General features: G+C 44.8%; 1 protein-coding gene across 9 annotated transcripts in view; it reads right to left on the bottom strand.

Moving 5' to 3' along the window:
• SGMS1 (sphingomyelin synthase 1) overlaps window positions 1–14,657 on the bottom strand; it is a 232,173-nt gene that overhangs the window by 57,592 nt on the left and 159,924 nt on the right. The window contains exon 6 of one of the 9 annotated variants that reach the window (XM_074232261.1): window positions 14,217–14,378. The exons of 6 other annotated variants lie outside the window; for them this stretch is intronic. The gene's annotated coding sequence lies outside the window, so the exon portion shown is untranslated. Of the gene's footprint in view, window positions 1–3,225; window positions 4,790–14,216; window positions 14,379–14,657 lie in introns of those variants that run through there. 2 more of the 9 variants (XM_074232262.1, XM_074232268.1) reach the window with 2 other exon arrangements.

The following is a 14,657-nucleotide window of genomic DNA, read 5'->3' as shown; positions in this document are numbered from 1 at the left end:
ATCCTTCACGTTCAAGTCTGTTTCGCAAACAGGTAGATCCAGGATAAGCTCTCTCCTCGCGAGCATTTCATACAAAGAGACCAGACAGTTTCCTCTTTGGAAAAAGAAATGCATCCTAGTCCCTTCCTGAGATTTTTCCTGCGGTGCCCAGAGGGCTGTGGCAGGAAAAGCACTTTACGAAGTGAATCAGAAGCTCTCCTGGCTCCATCTGATATGCTCGAGTGGGGGGAAATGACTACGTTCGGCAAAGCATTGGCTCCTTCACACGAAAACCACTCACAGCCTAACAGGGACACAAACAGAGAACCTAGAGGAATAAACATGGAAGGACACGTATGAGGAAGGGGCAAGACCAGAGTCCAGCTAGGAGGCAAAAATCAGAAGCAGCGGAAAGAGTCCAAGGGGCTTGGATGGTTCCAGGAGCTGGAATCCCACCCCACCAGGGGCAGGGCGAGGACAGTGATTTAGAAAAGAGGCAAACCATAGCCTTGGCTTTACACAAATTATTTTTTTTCCCAATTACATGTAAAAAAGAGTTTCAACTGTCATTTTTGACAGATTTTGAGTTCCACAGTTTTCTCCCTTCTTCTCTTCATCCCCCTCCTCCCCAAGACAGCAAGTCATCCAACAGAGCTTATACATGGACAATCATGTCTAACATAGCTTGGAGGAATGATTGACTCGGTTTTGGACCCAGACCCTGAAATGACTTGGCCAAGGTCTCTAAGCAGGTCTGAAATTCAGAATCTCCTGGGTCCAACAGATCCCACTGATTCTCTGGCTGAGAATCCTATGCTATGTCATCAGTCACCAGGAGATCTGAAGAAACAGTTCTAGATCTGGGGCAACTCAGTTAGGTAATTACCCAGGCAAAACATCTCCCTTTTAAACTGTTATAAGCAAGGGAAGGTAGGTCTCGATAGGCCAGCTGGCCAAATTCTAACCCCCAAAGAGGAAAGGACTTTTCAGTTTCTATGCCCTAGGACACTCAGCTTCCCCAGGCAGGTTACTAATTACTCCAACAACGAGTCCCATGAACTTTGCTCCGTAACCCTGTTGCTAGGTTGACGTATCAAAGGAGAAAGAAGAGCAAGCAAAATACCTGATGACAAATGAAAAAAAATGTCCCAAGTCTCCTCCCACACTTCTTTTTTCTCTGTTAGATAACTGTTGATTCATCAGTGGTTGCTAAATCAAAATACCAAGGCAGGTCTCTATTGATATCTCCTCAGCTGACCTTCAGAACATGGAGGTTAAATAAGGGAAGAGGCCCCCAGTCCAAAACCTGTCAGGACAGGGCAGCATCCTATGACTGAATAAGTGGGGGGAAAAATTGGAGGAGGTGTCTACACAGTCATAACTGGTCATCATGTTGGCTGGGTTTGATTAACAATATCTCTTTGTCACCAATGGAGATGAAAAGGGCAAACCACTCCAGTGTCTTTGCCAAGATCACTCCATAGACAACATTGGCAAAATATGGTCCAAGGGTCACAGAGAATTGGACACGTCCACAACAAATTTCATTGTTATGAAGAAAAGGCTCACCACGATGAACTTCAACAGATACTTACTCAGCTCTATGGACTGGACACTGTGTTCAGAGCTAGGACAACAGCCTGGCAAAGACACAATCCCCTACCCTCAAAAACCTTTCAGACTGGGGCAGCTAGGTAGCGTAGTGGATAAAGCACCGGCCCTAGAGTCAGGAGGACCTGGGTTCAAATCCGACCTCAGACACTTAATAATTACCTAGCTGTGTGGCCTTGGGCAAGCCACTTAACCCCATTGCCTTGCAAAAACCTAAAAAAACCTTTTAGACGGGTAGGAAGGTAAGAGATATAGAGAGCCTTAATAAACACACACCTGGGGCAGCTAGGTAGCTCATCTGTAAAATGGGGATTCAGTTTGATTCAGTCCATTTCTATGTCAAGTTCTGAATTAGACACAAGAACTATGGATCTCCCAAGGTTACTGCGACATTCAAATAAGATAATTCGGGAAAAGAATTTTTGCAAAACTTCAAATCATTTATCTCTAAGCATCATTTACAACTCTGGGAGGCAGCTGGAGGTACAGTGGCAAGAGGTCCTTTCTCCACACTAAACCTCTCCCAGGTCTATCCTTGGCTTTACATGCAGCAGGTGCTAAGTAAAGGGTGACTTATCTTAAACGAAATGGCCCCAAACATGATTAGTCATTGGTTATGGAGCCTGAGGTTGGGGTTCTAATTCTAGAGTGCATCAGGATCAATACTGTAATCAGAAGTCACCGTGTAACAGAGACGGGGCCCAGAAAACCACTGACTCTACAATGGTGGGGCTATCATTGTGGCCTGAGGAGGAAGAGTCGAAATCCTCCTGAAAGAGCATCTTGCTTTCAATTCCTCCTCTTCTTCCCCCTCCTCCTCACAATACAGAAGTGATCTTGGAGTGTCTAAGATTGCAATAGGACCCCCAAGTTCTGGCAGGCCCATACCCAGCTAGAACAGCTTCCAGGATGAGTCTGGTGATGGGTCAGGAGGACAAGTCTGCAGACCTCATCGCTGTCCCAAGATGGGACATTGTGTGACCAGAGCGAGTCTCAAATACTCTTCTAGAGGGACCAGAGTCTAACTGGCTGACAAGGAAATTCCATTTCGTTAGAGCATCTCAGATGTGGACTTGGATTGGAGCAATATTCTCCCCCCCCAACCCCCTGGGGGTCAATGGGGCCACTTTCAGCCCTGGTCCAGTCGGATCAGCTCTTCTGATCAGGAAACTCAAATGGTGGTTTTGCACCTTCTAGGGAGAAGTTATTTGATCCTGGGACAACCTCCACCATACCAGAAGACAGCTCTGTCCCTCCCTCCCTCCAGTCCTCTCTTCTCCAGGTTAAATACCCTCAGTTCCTTCAAGTGAATGCACTTTGAGACCCCCAGAACACAAGGGCAACCCCCACTCCCATCACCCTCCCATTCATCCCTGGTCTTTCCTAAAACCAGGATCTGGGAACTGAAGGCCATCCCCTACACAGACTGGCTACCATAGGACTCAGCTCCACAAGCTGGGCCACTCTGACTCCCACCAGGCCACATATGGGGGTCACACTTGATCAGTTCAGGAGGAAGCAGACTCAATCTCACTGCTACCAGTGCCTGGACGCTCCCCAACCCCAGACCCAACAAGCCAAGTAAAGATCTTGGGAGGATCTAGGAAACATCCACTCAGTTGCTTCCCAGCTTACCTCATCAAGATCAGCTAGTGTCCTCAGTGGATCAGTTTTCATTTTTAAAAGGGGGAGGGAAGAAAAAAACAGTAAAAAAGGAAAATATCAGGGGAAGTGGCCTTGTCCTTGGTCAAGGCTAAGGGAAAGCTACCCCTGCTAAGTCAGAGGAACCTTTGGGGTGAAAATACAAGTCACAAGTCCAATTTAAATGTTTGCCTTGGGGGGGGGGGGCTCTACCTTGGCCAAAACTGAAGCTGCTTCCAGGTTCATCTCCAGAAAAATAAGAGGTAAGCCCTGGGCAATGTCACCACATATTTACATAAAGGGGGGGGGGGGGAGAGGGGCCAAAGATGAGGACATCCAGAAGTTCCTAAGGGTAAGAGTCGCCAATAAGGCAGAGCAGGTTCCAGTTTGGCTTTGGAACTAGTAAGATGCACCAACAGTCACTTAATAAATCAATCCACAACAACCATTAACTGTAGGGTACAAGAGATAAAAGTACCAAAAATGAGAGGTCCCCTAACTTGCACGGAGTTTAAAGTGGACTGAGAACGAATGAGGACAGGGACATTCATTTACACCTTCACGTGCCCAGCACTTTGCTAAGTCTGATATACAGAAGGCACATAATAAGTGCTTAAAGAATGGGGGAGTAGCTATGCTGTGCAGTGGATAGAACACCTGCTCTAGAGTCAGGAGACTCTGAGTTCAAATCCAGCCTCAGACACTTCCTAGCCCTGTGACCTTGAGCAAGTCCCTTGACCTTGGTGGCCTCGAATCCAGGGCCAACTGCAGTCATCCTGAACCATTTCTAGTAAATGGTTTCAGAGGAGAAACTGAGGTTCGGTGACTTAGTCCAGCCCTCTCTCACTCAAATCCAGTTCATTTGCTTGCCATGGTGTCATCTCCCTGGTGTCATGTTGTTCTTGGAGAATGAAGAACAAACAACAGAATGAGAGCCATGGCAAGTGAAGCCTGTTTTGTGTTTCTCCTAAAGGGTAATTTTGATTTTGTACCTCCCAACTTGCCATGGAAGAAGTGAAGGGCTCTCAGAGGCTCTGCCACGGTCACCCAAAAGCTGCTCTCATCTTGCACAGGAGGAAACAGAGGCTCCCCACAAAGGGATCACAGTCCCAGAGAATCAGAGCAGGGAGGGGACTCAGAATACATCTAATCCGTCCTTTCCACTTCCAAAAAAGAATCGATTTGACCAAGATCACTCAGGTAAATGGCCAAGCCAGGCCATAGATGCTTAGTTTTCGATTGGAAAGGATTCAAGGTATCCCCCCAAAAGTCCCTCACTAGACTGGTAAGGAAATTTTTAGTTAAATATAGTTAAATTTTTTCCTTTGTGTTTGACTTTTACCATTGCAATGTTTCCTTCCAAAAATCTCATGGGTCCTTATTTCTCATCATTCCCCTTTGGACATTCAACGCAACAATCAAGTAAACCAGCCTGCTTACCATTCTCCTTGTCTCCTGCCCTCTCTGCCTCTTGGAATTCCTAACCTCAAATGAGGTTCTCAAATGCTCTGTCCTTCCAAAGTCTTTTTTAATACTTTCCTTCCCCCCCCCCCAAGACTCTCCATTCCCTAAAATGACACAGGATAACACAAACATGAGCCCACCCCCAGAAGGGTCCTCAAGTCCAATCCTCTCAATTTACACATGGAGAAACTGTGACCCAGAGAGGATGATTTTCCCAACACTTGACAGGTAGGGAAAGAGTGGACTCATGATTTAAAATCTGGGCTCTGCCTCCAAATCCAACCCCTTTTCCACTCTATTCCCATGATTGGTTTTATTACCTGAGACAATGCCTTCCCCACAGGGCTTGGATGGCCAAGTCCCTCAGGTACCTGGATACAAAGCCAGTGATTTAACATGCCCAACTGAAGCCAACTTTGGAGCCAAGTGAGAAGAGACAACTTTCCTGAATCATCTACCCCTGTGTACTACCATGCATGGTCCCATTTGTGACTGGGCCATCATCCCAACCCAGAGGCTTCATGGATTCCTTGTAGATGACTCTGTTCCAAGTAAAGTCCTTCGCCTAAGACCACTCCTCATCTGCCTCTTCAGCTGCTGATCACCTACACAACATTCCTGACCTTATTTCTCAAAGAATCCCAAGGCCAAGGAGATCCAGTGTAGGCAAGAAGTTGAAAGAGCAGATAAGGCTTCTGCCAACTGAATTCTGGGACAGTGGAAAGAACATCCCAAGGACTTAGTCACTAAAAGGATGGAAGGAGGACTGTACTGGACAGGACAATCTTCTTGTGAATTTTGTAAAGTATCAATAAAAAACTTTTTATCAAAAAATAAATTTTTAAAAAGAATCAACCCATCAATTAAACAAATATTATTAAGGGAAGGACACATAACAGGCAGGGAATAGTATGGGAAGATAGCAATGGTCATCCAGAGGAAGTAACATGATCCTTCCTGGAGGCCAGTCCACAAAGCAAAGGTAGGAGAAACATGAGCTTAAGAAAATGAACATGGTACAATGAGATTCTCTGGGGAAAGGAATTTAGGCAATTTTTTGGAAAATGGGTCAAGAATTCATGTCCAGGGGCGGCTAGGTGGTGCAGTGAATAGAGCACTGGCCTTGGAGTCAGGAATACTTGGGTTCAAATCCGGCCTCAGACACTTAATAATTACCTAGCCGTGTGGCCTTGGGCAAACCACTTAACCCCATTGCCTTGAAAAAATCTTAAAAAAAAAAAAAAAGAATTCATGTCCAGGATTTCATAGTACTGTTCTCACCATCTGTGGGTGCATTTGACAAAGACTGTTATTGGCAGCTATGTCACCTAGTGGATAGAGTCCTGGATTTGGAGTCAGAAGACTGGAGTTCAAATCAAATCTTACATATTAGCTGTGGAAAACTGCCTGCCTTAGTTTCCTCATCTATAAAATGAGGATGATAATATAATAATATCTCCCTCCTTAGGGGGGTTGGGAGGGTAAAATGAGATGACATTAAGGTTTGTAAATCTTAAATGTTCTGCATAAATGCAGCCATCTGTCAATATGAGTGTTCGTCTCAACCTGATTTTACAGATTAGGAACCATTCCTTGGTGGTTCAGAGGTTGGGTAACCTGCCCAAGGTCACACATGCGGCAGGTAGGGGCCTCTTAATCCCAAGACCAGGGCTCTTTCCATTACAGCAATAAACCCATCCCACAATACTTCTACAGGTGATTGGTGGAATGGATTTGGGCACTCCTTTGGGACAGACAAACTCCCAGCACAGGTTAATAGTTAACAAATGTTAAAAAGGTAGAAGGCATTGATCCAAGGCTGGGAAACATTCACAGCTCACCGTGGCCCCTCTTTCTGCAGTCTGGTCCAGATATGTGATTTCATCCATGAGAGGGAAGTCCAGGGATAGAAGTTCCTTTCATGAGTATACTACAGCACTGAAAGTCTTGCAAAGGCTGAACTTGAACCCAGGTCTGTCTGGCTGTAAGCATAGCCCTCTACCCAAGCATACATCAGCCCATGTTGCCATATCCAGGTCAGACTGTCCTAAAGCCAACGTCAACACAGGGTGATTCATCAGGCTCCTAAAGAAATCCAGTTGGCTTAGCAAATTGCTGCCATATTGGAGGCCAGGCAACCTGGATCCGAGTTCCCTGGCTGTATTCTTTGCTGAGCCTGTCATTAACCCTGGGCAACAGTGTATGTTTCCCTAGGCTGGAGTAATGAGTTTGTTGTGCTCAGACCCATGCAGAGGACCCATGAAATGCAAAGCCTTCTACCATAAACACTCCGTAATTGTGGGACTGGATACCTAATAATTGACCTCAATGGGACTTGTGGCCTCGTCTTGAGACACTCTGGAGGCATCAGGTCAATTATGTGCTGGTTCAGCCAGCAGCGGGAAGAAGCCTGGGAGTGAGAGAGACAATTTTGCCAATAGCAATCTGGGAGGCTTGTTATCCGCATTTATCATCATGTTTCTAAGAACAAAGCGGGAACCTCTGAAACTTCCAAAGGGTCTATGAAGGCAGAGAGTATTCGGGTACGAGAGGCTCATAATCCTGCCTTGAATGATGGCAGAAGAATTGATCTTTCAAAGAAACCAAGAGCACCTTGGCCAATACTCTCTCAGTATCAAACATGCATTGGAACAAATACTCATCTTGAAAAAGAAATGAATCAGAGAGAGGTCGGACTCCATGTTAATTCTTTGACTTTTCGCTGCCTGCCTCCTCAGCAAGGCTTCTCTCCTGGGATCTTCATCGCCCCAGAGCCAGCAGGGCCTTGGTTGAGGCAGTCTCTGCTGCAATAGTTCTTAGGTAGATTGCTAAGCTATGGTCAAGACCCTTAGTCCTTGCAATCCAGACATCAAATTCAACTTCGGATTCAGTTACTCAATTATCATTTAGTAAGCACTTACTGGATCATTCAAAGTCCCTGAGTGTTGAGTCTGGAAACCCCCCATCCTTAAAGAAGGGGGTCAGAGCTTCTTGGGGAAGGAAGGGCTGAATTTGGGGGCAGAACAGCCCTCCTAGGGAGTGGGAGGCAGACGTCATCCAATTGGACTAATATATTGGAATTGTGGATGAGAACAGTGTAAGGTAAGACTTCAGAAACAGTGATCTAAGCTACCTCCAACCTGCCTCTCCCTACCTTTCCAGTTTTATACTTTCTATCTACCCAGTCCCCTCCCCATGACCCAAATATTTTGTGATCCAGTGATACCTGCTTTTGTGTTCCAGGAATACTCAACCCCCCAATCTGATATATTTGCATTGGCCGTTTCCCAGGTCTGGAATTCTCACCCTCCTCATTCCTATACTGGCTTCCTCTAAAGTCCTACCTACTATAAGAAGCCTTTCCCCAATCCCTCTTTAAATCTAGGGCTTTCTCCACTTGATTATCTCCTCTTAATCCAGTACACCGTATATCTTGTTTGAACAGTTGTTTGCGTTTACTCTCCCAGGGAGCCAAGGATGAACAAGATAGCAAGTTCCCAGTTGGCAGGGACTCTCATCTGCCTTTCCTGGTATCTCCAAGGATTTAGGACAAGACCTGAAACATAGTGGGCCCCTAAAAAAAGGTTAACACACTGAGAAAAGATAAAAAAGATCCACTGAGGAAGAGCCAATATTAATAAGCAAATCGGGAAAATCTTCCTAGAGGAAATAACATCCAAATGGGTTCAAGATTCTTCGAGGAAAGAAGGAATCTTGTGAGGTTGGTACAAAGAACTGTTGATCTGGAGACACTGGACCAGAGGTCTCTCTCTATCTCCTCTTCAGTAAGATAAAAGGGGCAGAGGTATCTTCTAAAAAAAAAAAATCCGACTTTGGTTGGGCTATCATGGGAATGCTCAGGGGAGAGACAGACAAATAAAATCAACCAAGCCTCTACTGGACCAGAAAAGCAGTCAACTAACATTTATTAAACACCTACTATGGACCAGCCACTGGGCTAAGTTCTTGAAATTAAAAAAAAAGGAGGTTAAGGGCAGTCCCTGCTAATGGGGGTAGTAGTAGTAGTAGTAGTAGTAGTAGTAGTAGTAGTAGTAGTAGTAACTGGAGAGAGTCCTGAGGCAAGAGGGAGACCAGGGTTGGCATTCTGGGTGACCCACTCATGCTATAACCCTGCTTTAGTTATTTCTTCAGTTATGAAAAGAACACAATGGAATCAATAATAATGTGTGACTCAATGGAAAAACCTTGATGTTGAAAAATACTGCAAGCAAGAGAAAAAGGGGAGAGAAGGGGATGAGATGGGTAGATAGTGTCATGGAATGAATCCCGATAAACCTGGAGAGATAGTGGAGGACAGGGGAGTCTGGACTGTTGTGGTCCAGGGAGTCATGAAGAGTTAGACAGGACTGAACAACTAAACTAAAGGTCTCTTGATGGAGTGATTGCCATGACTATGATGCAGTTGGTTGCCTCCCTACCCAGATCTATAACTGGAAAGCACATGAACATTAGGAATTATAAATGCCAATTAAATCATGGTTCATGAGAAGGGGGCTCAGTCCCACAACTTAAGGACACCCGCCCCCACACTATAGCTACTTACCTAAAATAGTCTACATAAATGGTGGACTCACACTTAGCCTTAAATAACCACAAAAGATATCCCAGATATAAGAGGGATCCACAGAAAGAGTTGACAATGGTCACATCGAATTGTCATGGAAAGAAAAGTTCTTAAAATAGAGTCTATGTGAAAGAAACCCCAACACTGTGGGGAGCAGGAAGTCATGTCTCACCTCCACTGGCCGCCTACTCTTGGAACCATCCCAGAAAAAATTTCAGCAAAATTCCATTCTGATAAATCTGCATCCCAACAATTTTATCCAATTATAAAAATCAATTACTTTAATCCATCTGCTCAAAGGTCCACTCAGTATTAAACATAATAGACATGGGTTGAATAGCAACTTTTCTAGGACTCTATCTGTATGGATAAGAGCATCATCATCATCAACCTCATCATCATCATCGAGATAATGATTGCCATTTGTACAGCATTGTAAGGCCTACAAAGCAGTTTTATAGAAGTTATCTTATTGGGTCTTAATAACAGCCCTATGAGACAAATGCTTTCATTAACCTCATTTGTAAAATGAAGACACTGAGGCAGACAGAGGTTCATTGGTTGTCTGAGATCACAAAGCTTGGAGAAGGCAGAGACAGAACCTGAACCCAGCTTCAGGCTTCAAGGTTGTTGTTCCATATACCATCATAAGCTGCCTCAGAATACTGAGAGTTCAGCTTCATGGGGATGTGTTGGGTTTCATTAATAGCATGAGAAAAAGGCCAGCTGCTAGTATCATTATGGTCTGTCAATGGTTCCTTCTCAATAATCCTATGGAGAACTTGTCTAGGATCTTACATCTGTCCAATTCTGGCTTTGGTCCCAGGCCTTATTCCTCCAAGACCAGGCTTCTTTCCAGGTCAGCCTCCCTCTCAGAGGTTGTCTTTGAAACTGCCAGTGTGGAATTAATCTCCTAACAATAGCAATGGGAGCTAAAACCCACCCTTAGTAGGGTTCCAGGTGCCAGAGATATAAAGGGCAGTAGCAGAAGAAATCAAGGCACTGCAGCTCTCCTCCTACTCATAGATCTCACCTGGTCCTTTTTTGGGGTTACACAGCCATCGGTGATTGTTGGTCTTGGAAGTGTTCACAAAGTGTTCATTGGGGATGAAGTCAAGGGAAGGGAAACTAAGAGAGAACTCATGATGGCAGCTACATACATAAAGCTCTGGACCTTGGGATCTCCCCTGACACCAGAACAATTAAATCATGGTTCATGAGGAGGGGGTTCAGTCCCACAACTTAAGGACACACACCCTTCCAATCTAGCTACTTTGCTAAAATAGTATACATAGGGGTGGCTAGGTTGTACAGTGGTTAGAGCACCAGCCCTGGAGTCAGGAGTAACTGAGTTCAAATCCGGCCTCAGACACTTAATAATGACCTAGTTGTGTGGCCTTGGGCAAGCCACTTAACCCCATTTGCCTTGCAAAAACCTAAAAAAAAAAATAGTATACATAAATGGTGGACTCACACCTAGCATTAGATAACAACATTTGAGGCAGCAAATTTGTCATTATCAGTGATTATCTTCACCTAGAAAATCTACGGGTACAATAGAGATAAAAGGTGATGTTCTTATCTCTAGCTTGGTCATGTTTAAGGAGTGGAAATTGCTTGGTTTCCACCTCAGACCAAAGAGAATGCCAACATGTTGAAAAAAAAGTCAGGGAAGGATGCAAAGATCAAGGTCTCTCAGTTGAGTGAGGCAAAATAGTGACATCAACCAGCTGGATAACTCCAACTTCCAAGAGACCAAGGATCTAAAGACTTTGAAAAAAGGGAGCTCAACAAGTTATCGTCTGTTTGCTGATTCAGGTTCAGCACAATGTTGCCCCCTCCTACCTTTTCAGTCTTGTTAGACCCAACTCCCTCCCATATAAGCTGCAATCCCAAGACTCTTTGCTGCTGTTGCCTAAGGTACTCCATGCATATTTTCACTGGTTATCTCCCATGCCTAGAATTCTCTCCCCTCCTCTTCTATTGGTTTCCTTCTAAACTCAGCTCAGATTTTACCTTCCAGACTCCCTCAAATCTCATGCCTACTCTCATGTCATAAAATGGCCTCCATTTTTGTACTGCATAGATCTTCTTGGACAAATCTGTTTGCAAATCATCTCTCCCGCTGGATTAGAAACCACATGAGTAGATATTGATTTTTGCCTTTCCTTGTCCACCCGTTGTTGAACAGTATCTCGCAGACAGTAGGTGTTTAATAAATGCCTGCTGATTGACTTGTTTAACATAGCATCTTCACTCCAAAATGGGAAGGGACCAACCAACCCCCTCATCTTAAGGAGGAGAACAATGAGGTCAGAGACAAGTGATTTTTCTGACATCACCTATACCAAAGAGGGGCTATGAACCCAGGTCCTCTGACACCAAGATCAGTGAGCTTCAACACCACCTCTTCATTCTGCTGACCAATAGACTATCGTTTGAGCGCCAATACAACCCTGATGGATAGCTAGAAGTCCTAGGAACTCCCCTGGAGAAATGGAAATTTTCTAGGCCCTCATTCATTTGTTCTTTTGGGTCAAGTCATACAGAGGACACCAAATGGACCCAAGCACCAGAGTCAACCAACTTGATCTTGAAAATGAGCCAAAGGGACCCAATCACCACCATGCATCAGAAGGAGCACTATGCCAGCTTCGCTCAAATTGCTACAATCAAACTGCTCGTTTTCAAGGTGAGTTTCTCTTCTGTACATGGTCTTTTAAAGAGGAAACTGAGGAGTTGGCATTCTGGATTCCTCCCTGGGAGAACACCTCAAGACAAACAGACAGATTCTCTCCTAACAACCTGAGGCCTCTGCAAAGATCCCCTGGATGAGAGATCAGTGCCAATTCTTGCTCAAGTTTGTCTTAGAAGGGGGAAAACAAACCCCTTTGATATCCCAAACTATCAAGTTTCATAAGACTGGAGCAAAGTAAACCAATGGCTGATCCTGTGAGTAAATAAAACCAGTCATTAGAGATTATGACCTGGATCAGGTGAAGAGAATGGACTGGATTCCAATGAGAATTTCAACAGATGGATTTCTGGCCATTTGGAGAGGGTGCTCTGAGAAGGAGAGAGTTGAGCCAGAGGTTCTGGTTTAAATTCCATATCTGCTTTTAGAACCATCGTTGGCTCCCTATTGTCTCCAGGAGAAAATAGGAACTGCGCTGGCCACGGGAAGTCTTCCCGCTCTGGTCACCAGATCTGTTATGCAATGCAGACAATCTGGTCCACACTCAGCCCTGTTTTTGCATAGGCTGTACCTGGCCAGAATGCTCTCCTGGCTCATCTCCTTCTCTTGAAATCCCTGCTCCATTTAAGGCTCCCACCCCAGACAAAGCTTCTCTTGATTTTCTCAAATCGTTAGCATCATACACATATGTATGTATATGTCTATACACACACACAATTTCTTTTATTTTCTTATCTAGTACTTTTCTTGAAGAGAACACAAATTCTTTGAGGATAAGTCTTCTTTTTTGTATCTCTGTACAACATCTCCCCAAAGTAGGCACTTCATAAATACTTGCCCAATAGTAGGAACCTGGGTGACTGTCCTCTCTGCACCTCCAGTTGCTCATTTGTAAAATAATGGGGCAGGACTCTACCAATGACCTCTCAGATCCTTTCCACTTTGAACTCCTTCAAATCTTTGAGAAAATTATAAGCATAAGTCACTACCAGGACCCAATTTGGTCATGGGGAAGAGCTCAGAAAATTCAACTCCATTCTTCCACTGGCCAAGTGGGAAGGGATGGGGATGTCACCGGACCTCCACTTTCAGATATAGTTGTGGGCTATGTGCCATGTGCCACACACCCTTGCCTCTTGCCATCTATGAGAAGAGAGGGGCCTGGACAGAAAACTGAGGAGGATCCTGGATGGAGAGCTGGAAAGGACCCCAGTGGCATCCAGGGCCATCTCCAGTCATCCTGATTCACAGCTGACCACTGAACCCAGATGGCTCTGGAGGAGAAAGTGAGGCTGGGGACTTAGGCCAGCCCCCCCCACTCCCATCTACTTCATGTGTTTGTCGTGGCGTCAGCTCCCTGAGGGTTATAATGGTCTTCTTTGAGATGAAGGACAAACGTTGTTGTTGTTATGATTATTATTATTTCTTGTCACACCACATTGCCTCATTTTATACATAAGGAAACTGAGGCCTATAGAGGTGGAGTGGCTTATCCTGGAAGGGGCCTGAAAGACCACCGAGTCCACAAGAGGCTAAGCGGCTCGTCCAGGGTAGTGATGCTACATTAAATGGGATTTGAACAACAGTCTTCTTGGCCACAAACCCAGTGTTCCAACCACTAATTGAAATCAAAGGAAAAAGTATATAAAGCCGTCTACAAGCCACAAGTGCTCTCTGTTAACTATTGATCCTGGGGAGAAGCATTGGTTAGTTAAGGACGATGGGAAAAATCACTAGATCTCCCTTGAGTTTCTGTTTCCTCACCTGTAAAATGGGGGTAGCAATGACCAAAAGAGGCATGGTGGCTGGGTGGGCAGAGGGCTGATGAGTCATGATGTTCAAGATGATTTGCTACTCAAATCACTGAGTGACCCTGGGTAAGTCACTTAACCTCTCATTGCCCCAGAAAACTCCACTAAGGGAAAAAGGAAGGGAATAAGCATTTATAGAGTCCCTACTGTGGGTTGGACACTGTACAACCTTGTGAGGTGGGGGCTTTTATCATTTCCTTTTTACAGTTAAGGAAACTGAAGCAAAGACAGGTTAAGTGACTCACCAAGGTCACATCTGAACTCAGGTCCTCCAATCCACTGCCTCAAAGAAATGAAAACAGAGAAGGAAGTGATCTACATGGGGGATTTCCACACTGATGGTATCACATGAGCAGTTGAGCCATGCCCACACTCTTGGGGTTGTGGTAATTGTGCAAATTCTCAAATGGGATGTGAAGTGAGTCATTACCTTGAGGGAGGAGATCCCACGTGGGTCATTGGACTTTCTAGTTGTTTCAGAGGGTGAGTTCCATCGAGTCAGTGAGAACCTGGGCCACCTTAGCAAGAAAGACATTTGGAAGTTTCTTGTCCCCTAGGTTGTCCAAACCTCTTTGAACCTCAGTTTTCTCATCTGTAAAAAGGGGGATAATAATTGTGCCTACCTCCCAGGGTTACTGTGAAGACCAAATGACATAACTGAGTGCTCTGTAAAGCTTCGAATGCTATCAAAATACTAGCTATTATCAATGATCACAATGTTGAAGTATTGTATGAACTTCCCATACAAAGATGAGTTTCAAAATTGCCTGAAAATGAAACAAAGAGTCTTTGACACTGTCCAAATTTTCATTTTTAAATTAAATAAGATGGAGGCATCCTGCCCTGACTTCTTTGCAGAGATGGGATCTAT

This window comes from Macrotis lagotis, chromosome 4, assembly GCF_037893015.1.
Source record: "Macrotis lagotis isolate mMagLag1 chromosome 4, bilby.v1.9.chrom.fasta, whole genome shotgun sequence".
In the NCBI taxonomy this organism is placed as follows: domain Eukaryota; kingdom Metazoa; phylum Chordata; class Mammalia; order Peramelemorphia; family Peramelidae; genus Macrotis; species Macrotis lagotis.
This window is presented reverse-complemented; position numbering and strand designations above follow the sequence as displayed.